Raw genomic sequence first — 10,604 nt, 5'->3', positions numbered from 1 at the left:
TATCTTTTTTCCCTACCAAAACACTTATTTTCTCTGCTTTTCCTTTCTCTTTCCTTTTTGAAACACAGCAAGGCCTTCGAATACACTAGGGCTTTACATTTCCCTTTCGAAACATACCATTCAAACACAGCTAGGCCTTTCCTTTCCCTTTTGAAGGAGACCATTTGACCCTACTCACAATTCCTTTCCTCCTATCCATTATCGAGGTTGAAGAAGCAACCTCTGCTTTCATAAGTCCAAACTACGAAGCTAAGGACCCAAAAATCTTCCTCCTTTTCCATTGTTGATGCTGCACAGTCCAACTTCTTCAAAGGTTAGTTTCGCTCCCTTTTTCTTTTAGCTTTTCCCTGTTGAAACACATCATTCGACTCTACCCACAGTTCCTTTCTTCCGATTTGTTATTGAGGTTGAAGAAGCAACCTCTACTTTCACAAGTCCAAACTAGGAAGCTCAGGACCCAGAAATCTTCCTCCTTTCCCGTTGTTTATGCTATACAGTCCAACTTCTTCAAAGGTTAGTTTCGCTCTCTTATTATTATTATTATTTTTTTCCCTTCACTTTAACCTCTCCACCTATTCCCTATAAAAACTTTCAATTTGATTCAACTTCTCAACTGGGTTTTTGTTTTCCTTATTATTCCCTCTTCATTTTTATACATTATGTACCAAAAAAGTGGTTTTTTTTTTTGTCGATTTTTTTTTTTTTTTGGGTTTTATAGGTTTGATAAGGAAAAAAGTTTTCTACATATAATAGATAAATAGACGTTGATGTCTATGTCTGATAAGGAGATCTCCAGCATCGGCATTAGTGGTGGTGGTGGTGAAAGTGGTGGTGGGTGTGGAGGTGATGATGGTGATGAAGACGACGATGAGAGTGGTTGTGTTTGTGTCTGATATGGTTCTGAGGGCATTTTGTTTTGGATAACATGCCTAAATATTTGATGTTGACTGTTTCATTTTATTGTGTGAGTTGGTGCCAATTACTCTCTCTAGTCTAGCCCACATGGTGATGATTTGAGGAAGGGAATTCATCAGTGCTACGCATATATATCTGGGAAGTAGTATGAAATTGAAATGGTTAGGGTGTTCTATAGGCATTTGGCATGTTCTTCTCCAAGTACCTGAATAAGTTTTTAGATGTGCAACTCATCATTTATAGTTGAAGCATATAGGTGAAGAAATCATTCTTTTACTCTCTACAGGCCCTTAGCAGATACCATAAGTTGATTTTAAAAGCTTGATATGCATAATATTATTCTTGGTCCATGGATTTCTTTATTTCTAGTTCTAGGAAACCTTTTCTTGATTTTTGTGGGAGACAAAGCAAACACCTGTAGCTATTAATGAGATATTTTCTTGAGAATGAGAAGATTTTGATTGCTAATATCACCATAAGAGTATCTTATAGAAAATTATTTCTACTTGCTTAAGCATGTAAACTTTCTGGTTTAACAATGCAAGGAAGATCTAGTTGTTTATTGATTTTTTGAATAGCCTCTTGTTATGTATCTGCAATTATAATATGCATGTCTTTCATAAACTTAAGAGGCTATGCAAACAGGATGTCGTTTAGAAATTAACCTCTTTATGTTACTGTGGCTTAAATTCAGATGTCGTTTAAAAATACATGTATAGAAAAAAGAGGTTACATAAGTTGCAAATATGGTTTTTGCTCTTAGAAAACTGTTTGTATATGGGATTGTTGATCCTATAATTCTAATTGGTTTTTCTGAATTAGTAACCTGCTCTAATTCAATTCGTGAATTGTAGGTGTATTATATCATTGAAATTGCTTGCATTGTTGTGGTCAATACCTCTGGGGTCTAGCCTACACATTTCCTTCTCTACTTTTCTGGGATTCATTGAGCATACGTTGAAAAACATATAACTTATTGGATTTCCTTTTCACATATGCATTTTTTCAACTGGAAATATGTATGAATTGTGTACTACATTTATTTTTCTACCCCTGTTGATCTTATATAGAGGTTGTTGTAATTTGTCTTCAGGTGCTGGAATTTCCCTTTCATCTTTAGTAGTTGTCAAAGGAAAGATTTGTTGGGATCATTATTAATATTGATTTTCTATATTTTTCAGCATTGGAGGAGCAAGTGATGGACTGAGCAGAAAATTGAAGCACAAAGTTTGCCATCGTTAGAGTTACAAGTGTTTGCTGAGAAAATTACACACACACTTACAAAGATAGAGAGAGAGAGAGAGAGATATATATATATATATATATATAAATAGATAGCGAAGCATTGGTGGCGATTTGTCCCCCATTAATGTAAGTTGCTTCTCTGAACAAAACAGAAAAATGTTGTAAACTAATTTCGCTTTAATGTAACGAACTAATCTGAGAACCTTTATTTGTGCTATATTGAATGGTTTTTCAGAATTGTTGATAATTTTCATGATGGATTATTTTAGAGATGATAAGTCATCTCTTTATAAATTGCTCAATTTTGAACCTTTGTCATTATGAGCTATGCTTATAATATTGTGTTATTTGGTGTGACGGAAATGTTTGTGTTGCATGGTTAGAATGTGAAATGTGAAATTAAAACTATTATGAAGTTGTGTTTTTGTTTGAATTTAATGGGAGGTTTGAATGTGAAACCATAATATATGTGTTAGAACCATAGGTTATCCTTAGGAAGCAATGTCACATGCCCATGGTTGGTTTGTTGCCTAATGTATAATGTACACTAATAAATAGAAGATATTGTAGTTTTTAAATCCACATATGTGCTGGTTAGAAAAGATTCTTTAGCCATTTTCATTGTATTTTTGCACAAATCCCGTTAGGTGTATGTCATTTAGGTTCTGGAAAATTTTTCGCTTGGCGGAAAACTTTTCCTCCAGGCGGAAAATTTTTTCCTCCAGGCGGAAAAATTTTCCTCCAAGCTTTCCTCGAGTCGGAAAAAATGTTTCCTCCATATGTTATGCTTTATTGTATTTGATTTGCCGATAAATGGATTTAGATTACCAACGAAGGTTTTGGAACTTGGAGATATCGAGGGCAACGGTTAATTGTAGATCGAACTTCTAGAAAGTCGTGTCAGATATTAAGTTCAAGCTGACTCCAGTCCAAATAAAGAAGTTCGAGGATAGCTGTTTTGGCCACTTCTTGAAGGCCAATGAGATACAATTTAGTGGTCACATCGTCAATAGCATGTTGTATAGGCAGTGTGTTTGTGACGACAAGGATTCTATGGTATTCAATTTTGGAGGGCGTCGTGCTAGATTTACGCGGAGAGACTTCATCATAATTACAGGTCTACGGTTTGGTTACGAACCCAATAGGCGGGTTAACATCTCTACTCGTATTAGTGACACGTATTTTGGCGGAAAGCGAAAGGTCACTAACTCGGAGATAACCGAAGCTTTCATGACCACACAGTGTCAAGACAATGATGAAGCCGACGATGATAGATTGAAGTTGGCTTTATTATATTTCCTAGAGACGGTTCTTCTAGGCAAAGAAAGCATGGCCACCGCACCCCATAATCACTTGGAGATGGTGGACGATTTATAGTACTTCAATAACTATCCATGGGGTATTTTATCATATACCACTACCATTAGATCGTTGAAGAATGCTTTTGAGCATAGAGAGTCCATGGCTTTAAACAAGTCAAAGAGTTATAATGTTTGTGGGTTTCCTTTGGCTTTCATGGTAAGTTTATTACACTATTATTTAAAGTCTGTTACACTTGTATTTATGGTGTGTATTTCTTTACTTATTCATTATTAATTTATTGTTTGACAGATTTGGGATTTTGAGACAATTCCTTCATTAGGTCAAGCATTTAGAAAGAAGTTGTCAGACATGGCATTCCCTCGAATTCTTAATTGGCATATTTCACAAGTGCCAAGATTTGAAAAGGCCACTGAACTCTTCGATCATCGTGATGTAAGTATATGAGTTCTTCCACTTATATGTACAAATATATATATATATATATATATATAAATATACATTCCAACATAGTAATATTATTTATAGACTTTTGCAGTATTTGTAGTAATATTAATATTACTTATAATCACTTGATGATAATCCTTTTTGTCTTTTGTAGTATCCCGTTCATGGCTTAATGAATGTAACTGAATTTGAGCATGCATATATTGGCAAAATTGCATGGGATGTACATCATGACATTACTCCATACAGTGTTGCACCTGCTGTCCAAGACAAGCCACCACAGGGAAGTCAGCGTGAAAAAGATGAAGGTGTTCCACTTACAAGTAGTGGAAGAAGTAAGAAACGAAAACAGGCGTCTGTGGAAAGTAAGGGTAAAGGAAGGAGGCGCCGAATGGGTGATAAGCCGATAGACCAGCCTTCATCATCGACTGCAGGATAGGAAGGCGGCAGCAGCTATTACAACTCCTTACAGTATTGGAGGCTTGCGGAAAAAACTACAGTGAATTTTACCCGGTGCATCTTCTACTTTGAAATTCGACCCATACAACCAGTACCCACGCGACTTGTAAAAATTTTTGACCAATTTATGAAGTCCGGTTGGGCAGCAAAGGTTGATATGGACATTTTGTCTGCGGGTAAAGATTTTTTCCAGTTGCTTATAACCAGTGAGAAGTGGCTGAATCACGATGTAAGCATTTTTCGATCAAGATTTTTATTTTATAATTTGATAAATTCCATAGATAGTCGTTCAACTGCATGGATGTAATTTAAAATTAACTCGTCTTTCAATGCAGCATATGGAAGTCCTTCCTTACTTATTTCGTGTACGTGCCAATCGATTCCATGATGTTTTTTATCCTAGTTTTGAGGTGATAGATGGAGGATTTTGGGTAAGTAAAGAAGTATTAAAGGCTAGGTGTCCTATATGTGGCTATTGTGATTTTGGGTAACTAATAATTTATTTTGTTGTAGGTATACATTGAGCAGTGTTATGTAAAGTTCCTCGCCAATCCATCTAATTTCCAATTCTCATATGCAATGCAAGAATATATATTGGGGATTCAAATGAAGGAGTCGAAGGCATGGAAATGCGTAAATCATGTACAATATACATGTCCAAATTGTGTAATGTTAACTATTGATTTATTCATGTGCCTTCCTTTATTTGTTATGCTAACCGAAATCCTGTAATGTATTGACAGTTGTTGATTCCACTAAACAAGCGCAACATACATTGGCTTCTAGGACACGTGGACTTGAAAGAGCGTCGTATGACTGTATATGACTCAAATAAGGCTGGCAACCGAAACAAGAGAAATTTATTTCCAGAAATTATGCATTATGTTACCTTATTTACTACGGTCTGCATCCTTTTATGAGCAGCGGACGGATCTTGTAGACTCCGTTGATGAGTTTACATGTGAATTGGCACAAAATTTTCCTCAGCAAAGTAATGGATAAAGCCCCTTAATACGCACATGTTTGTTGAATAAATATTAATTATTGAATATGGTTCTAATAGTACTAATATATGTTAAAATAATTGTTTTTTTGTAGTGGTGACTATGGCATGTTTACACTCAAGACCATCGAGTTTTTACATGCTAGATTACCAGTGACATTCACACAAGATGACATAGAGTTCTTTAGGAGGAAGTATGCATATGAGGCCTACAACAAAGAACTACGCATATGAGCTGGGTGGTGATGCATTTTTCTTTCCTTTTGTCATGTTTATAGATGCATATTCTTTATTATATTAGACTTTTAATTGTAAAGATAATGGTGGCTTATAATGTTCATTTAACAAAGATAACGATGTGTTATTGATGTAAGAATAACTACTTGACCTCATAGAAAATGTGCCATGTTTATTTATTAGAATTCCATTATGCACAAACGTCTTACGAGCTAAATTTCAAATTCTAAAAATTTTCCATTTGTCGGAAAATATTTCCTCTAGGCGGAAAACTTTTCCTCCTGGAGGAAAAATTTTCCTTCAGTCGGAAATCCTGTATGGAGATCAATTGAAGCCTCTGGATAATTTTCCACTAGGCGGAAAATTTTTCCTCCAAGAGGAAATCGTTTTCCTCCTGTTGAAAAAAATTTCCTCCAAGCGGAAATTGTTGAATAATTTTTACTCCTATCAGAAACTAATTTCCTCCACTTAGAAAATCAATTTCTAATAGATTATTTAAGTTAATAGTGGGGTAAAAAAATTAAGAGTGGAGACAAATATTATATAAGATGAAAATGGATTTAACAAAAAATGTATTGACATTTAAAATCAACAACCATTTTAAAGAAAATAAAAAATGATATATATTTGTTTTTCTTTTCAAAATCATTTGGAGATTTCATAAAATAAGATGTAAACTAAAAATTTAAAATCAACTCCAGAAAGCCTCTTTTCATTTGGGATTAAATTCAAAAAAAAAAAAAAGATTACTAATAAATCTTCCACCGTCGAGTAGAAAATATAATATCTAAGATATGAAATAATTATCAAAACATATTAAACCATAACACTAAATTAAAACTTTCTAATTCGAACCATAAAACAATGGATTCGTACATCTCTACCTATAATGTCCAACACCACCGCATCGGCTACATCTACGTCCAATAACATCTTCACCTTCGGATGGTATGCGTTGCATCCTCGACCTACCGGCACTACAAAAAAAATGGGAATTAGCGACTATGCTGTCAGTGACGAAAAAGTAATGGTCACTGAATGAATAAAACAACGACCGATATTTAGTCGCAGAAACGATAGTAAGAGAAACGTGTAGAATTTTGGTTGACCTGTTATGGTGACCAGCAATTTGATCACAAATATAAATTTTCACTGACCAAAAACTATTTGGTAGTTAAAAATGCAGGGCGGGAAGCTTTCCCACCTTTTTTTTTGGCGGGAACATGAAGTTTCAACGACCAACCACTGTTGGTCACTAAAAGTATTTATAAAGGATCAATATATTAATCACTAATAATACAAGTTAAAAATTTTTTTTAAGGAAAAATAGCAAATAATGTTAGCATAAGGCATTCCATGACCAAATTATTTTGGGTGGTCAAATGTTATATTTGTGACGAAAATATTGGTCACTAAATAGAATTTAAAATAATAAAATATAAAAAAAAAAGTTTATAATAGGTTTAGTTTAATGCCGTCAGCGACCAACTATGTTTGGTGAGTAAATGCAAGGGCGGGAAACCATCCACATGCTTTTCCATTTTGGCGGGAAGTGAGAACCTTGACTAAATGTAAGAAAAAGAAACATGAAATTCGTAATTTAATGGTTTGAGCTACCATGTCAGTGGCTATTAAATAGATACAAACGGTGTTAATAATAATATTAATAAAATAATCCACAATGAAGCTGCATTTTGTAAAGAAATATTTACTAAAAAAAAAAAACAGATTTTATAATTATTTTAGATTTGATTACATATATAGTCCCTAACCTATATGAAGCTGCATTTTGCTCCCTTCTAGTTTGTACTTACTTGACAATTTTTTCAATATTTTTGGATGAAACTCATTATGCACTAATGATAGCAGGCAATAGAGTTTAGGGTAAAACGATAAGAAAAAAAAATTAAAATCAAAGTGTGAATCATGGTATACTCAACCACCTTGTTTAAATAGATGTTTCTTAATAATTGTATACTTGATTAAATTTGTCTGAAGTAGTTATATTAACCACTGTCCACACATATAATTTTAGTTAACAATTGATACTTTATATATAACTAATAACATTATTATATGAATATTTTATATTGAAGCATTTATCATACAAAATATCAAAATTGACATTTCTAAAAAAAAAATAAAAAATTAAATGTCTACAACCAAATTGCAAATATATCCTTTTTAGGTGAAAAGCTAAAACCAGTGGATGGTTTGATAATGCTCCATATAGACCCATAGATCAATTTATTTATTTTTTTGTATTTTTGGTTACAATCCCCATAGAACCATTTTTGGATGGATGACCCCCATAAAACCCTTTAGATGATAAAATTGCACCGGCCCTATTTCCTTTCTAAAACTCTCTCCAAGAGTTGTGCTGCCCCCTTTGGATTGCCTCACCTCTCTGACCTTTCGTTGCTTCTGACTGCTTGGATTGGCATCTCTCTCAAGCTCCATCTCAGGTGTGTTTCCTCTCCCATTTTCTCTCTGTGCTTTTTCTTTTCTCTGTTTCTTCATTTTTCCCTAAGTTGCTCATTCCATGAAATGTAGGTGAAAGATGGGTTAGTTCTTTGTTACGTATGAAAAAGAGTCAACTGGATTTAATGAGCTGATAAAGGAAAGATTGAAGGATTTATTAGGGACGTGAGAGGAAGCAAATCTATTCTTGGTAAGAGACATCTATAACTTCTTCTTTTTTTCCCTCTATGTTTGTTGTGGTGTTTTGTGAGAGATAGGTATATTAAGTGAGAGGAGTCTCTGGCCCTATATGTTATTGGTTTTTGGCAATGTGGTTGATATTTTCAAACAATAAAGTTCTAGAAATTTTTCCCACATGTTGATACATAATTGCATTTTTATCTTTTTTCCTATATTCTTAACATAATGTAATGAGTTTTCATGGATTGGAATTTTCTTGAACTGCTTTGTTGCTTTTGAAAAAAACACAAGCATCGTAATTTGATTGCTTGAGATTTTTTGTTTTTGAGAGATACTGAATCAAAATGTAAAAAAAGAAAAAGAAAAGAAAAAAAAAAGGGTAGCCGAAAATGGGAAAAAAACTTGAGGTAAAAAAGTAAATATGATTTTCCAACCTATAAACAAATAAGACAGTTTCTAGATTTTTACTATATTTTGGTTTTTTTGGATTGGGACTTTTAAGAACTTCTAAATTGTTGAATGTTGAATAATGGACTCTGTAACTTGTCTAATAATAAACACCCATAACATAGCAAAATGTAATTGAATATCAATATATAATATTATTGCATATTGGGAATTGAATGGAGAAATCAAATTAGAATAACTCCTGTTGAATATATATAACTAATTGTCTAATTATTATTTATGATCACCTTGTGTAGGCATGGTGCATAATTTGTGGAGATTGGAATACTGATGGCATCCTCCATCTATATAGATGTATATACATATATAAATATGTGGGTTTGAGAAATAGAATAAGAAGGGACTATAACATTTCCATAAGATCAGTGATGATTGCTTCATTTATGCATATATACATGTATGTATGTATATATATATATATATATACGTATAACAAAAGGATTGAATGATTAAGATTATTGACAATATCAATCCCTTAGATATAGTATTGATATTATTTTTTATGCTTGCAGGATGGTAATATAGGGGAAACAAATATTGCCAAAATATTCCTTTAAATATGCCACTTAAGAGATCAAGATATGTACCAGGAAGAGAGACTTTGGTTCCTAGGAGGTCTCCTAGGACTACCCCAGCACAAAGAGAGACTTTGGTCCCTAGGAGGTCTCCTAGGACGACCCCAGCAGAAAGAGAGACTTTGGTCCCTAGGAGGACACCATCACAAAGAGAGAATTTCGCTCCTAGGACGTCTCCTAGGACGACAGCATCATCTAGAAGGACTGCATCGCCTATGGAGACACCATCCCCTAGAGGTCGACAACCTATGCAAACACCAGATCGTTCCACAACACCAACGCCTAGTGAGACATCAATACCTAGTGGTCCAGAGTATGTGGAAACACCAATTCCAAACATTACATTGTCTAGAGGTCATTCTCCTATAGATCCTGTAGATGAGAATACTGAAGATACACCTGTATCCACTGGTATGTTGGTAATCTATCATATATGTTATGTAAATTGAGAATCTATATTACATAGTATTATTAATTAACATTATTTCACTTTGTAGGTTTAATGAAGAAAAATACACGTGGCATTACGCGAGGATTGGAAATTCTTAAAACAATGGCATCCAATACTAAACTTCGCATCCAAGTAAGTGATGGGGATATGCATGCATATAGTAACCATTGTTCTCCCTATGCCAATCAGATTGGCATTGCTGTGCGTAACTTTGTTTCACCAAGATTGAAGGGATGGAAATATGCTTCTGATGATGAAAGGAAAATTGTCTATAAACATATTGTTGTGAGTAAAACTTAGACTCATATCATTAATATACCATATCAGTATTATAATAACTAACAAGGTTTTATTTTCCTTTTGTGTATAAGGATCGGTTTGACATTGATCTGAATGATCCTCAATGGATAGAGATTGTTGAGAGGCATTGTCGTGATAGGTACAAAAACAATAGGAGTTATTGCAACAATCATTTCAAGCTGTGTAAGATGCAAGGCAAAGACCCATTGCAATTTAGACCAAAAAGACTACGATGTCAAGAAGATTGGGAGTGGTTGTGTGCTCATTTTGAGAGTCCAGAATTTTTGGTGAATTAGAACTATTTAAACTGTTTCAAACTTTTTTTAAATTCATGTGTATATTTTATCATATTCTAAACCATTTATTTTATATATACAGAAACGTTCTAAAGCAGGGCAATGTAATAGGGCTAAAAGGCTATATAATCATCATGCTGGATCAAGATCGTTTATTGCAACAAGGGCAGCACTGGTTTGACATTCTTCAACAATTACTTTAGTTATATTTGAGAATGGATTATTTT

The sequence above is a fragment of the Ziziphus jujuba genome, chromosome 9 (assembly GCF_031755915.1).
Source record: "Ziziphus jujuba cultivar Dongzao chromosome 9, ASM3175591v1".
NCBI lineage: Eukaryota > Viridiplantae > Streptophyta > Magnoliopsida > Rosales > Rhamnaceae > Ziziphus > Ziziphus jujuba.
This window is presented reverse-complemented; position numbering follows the sequence as displayed.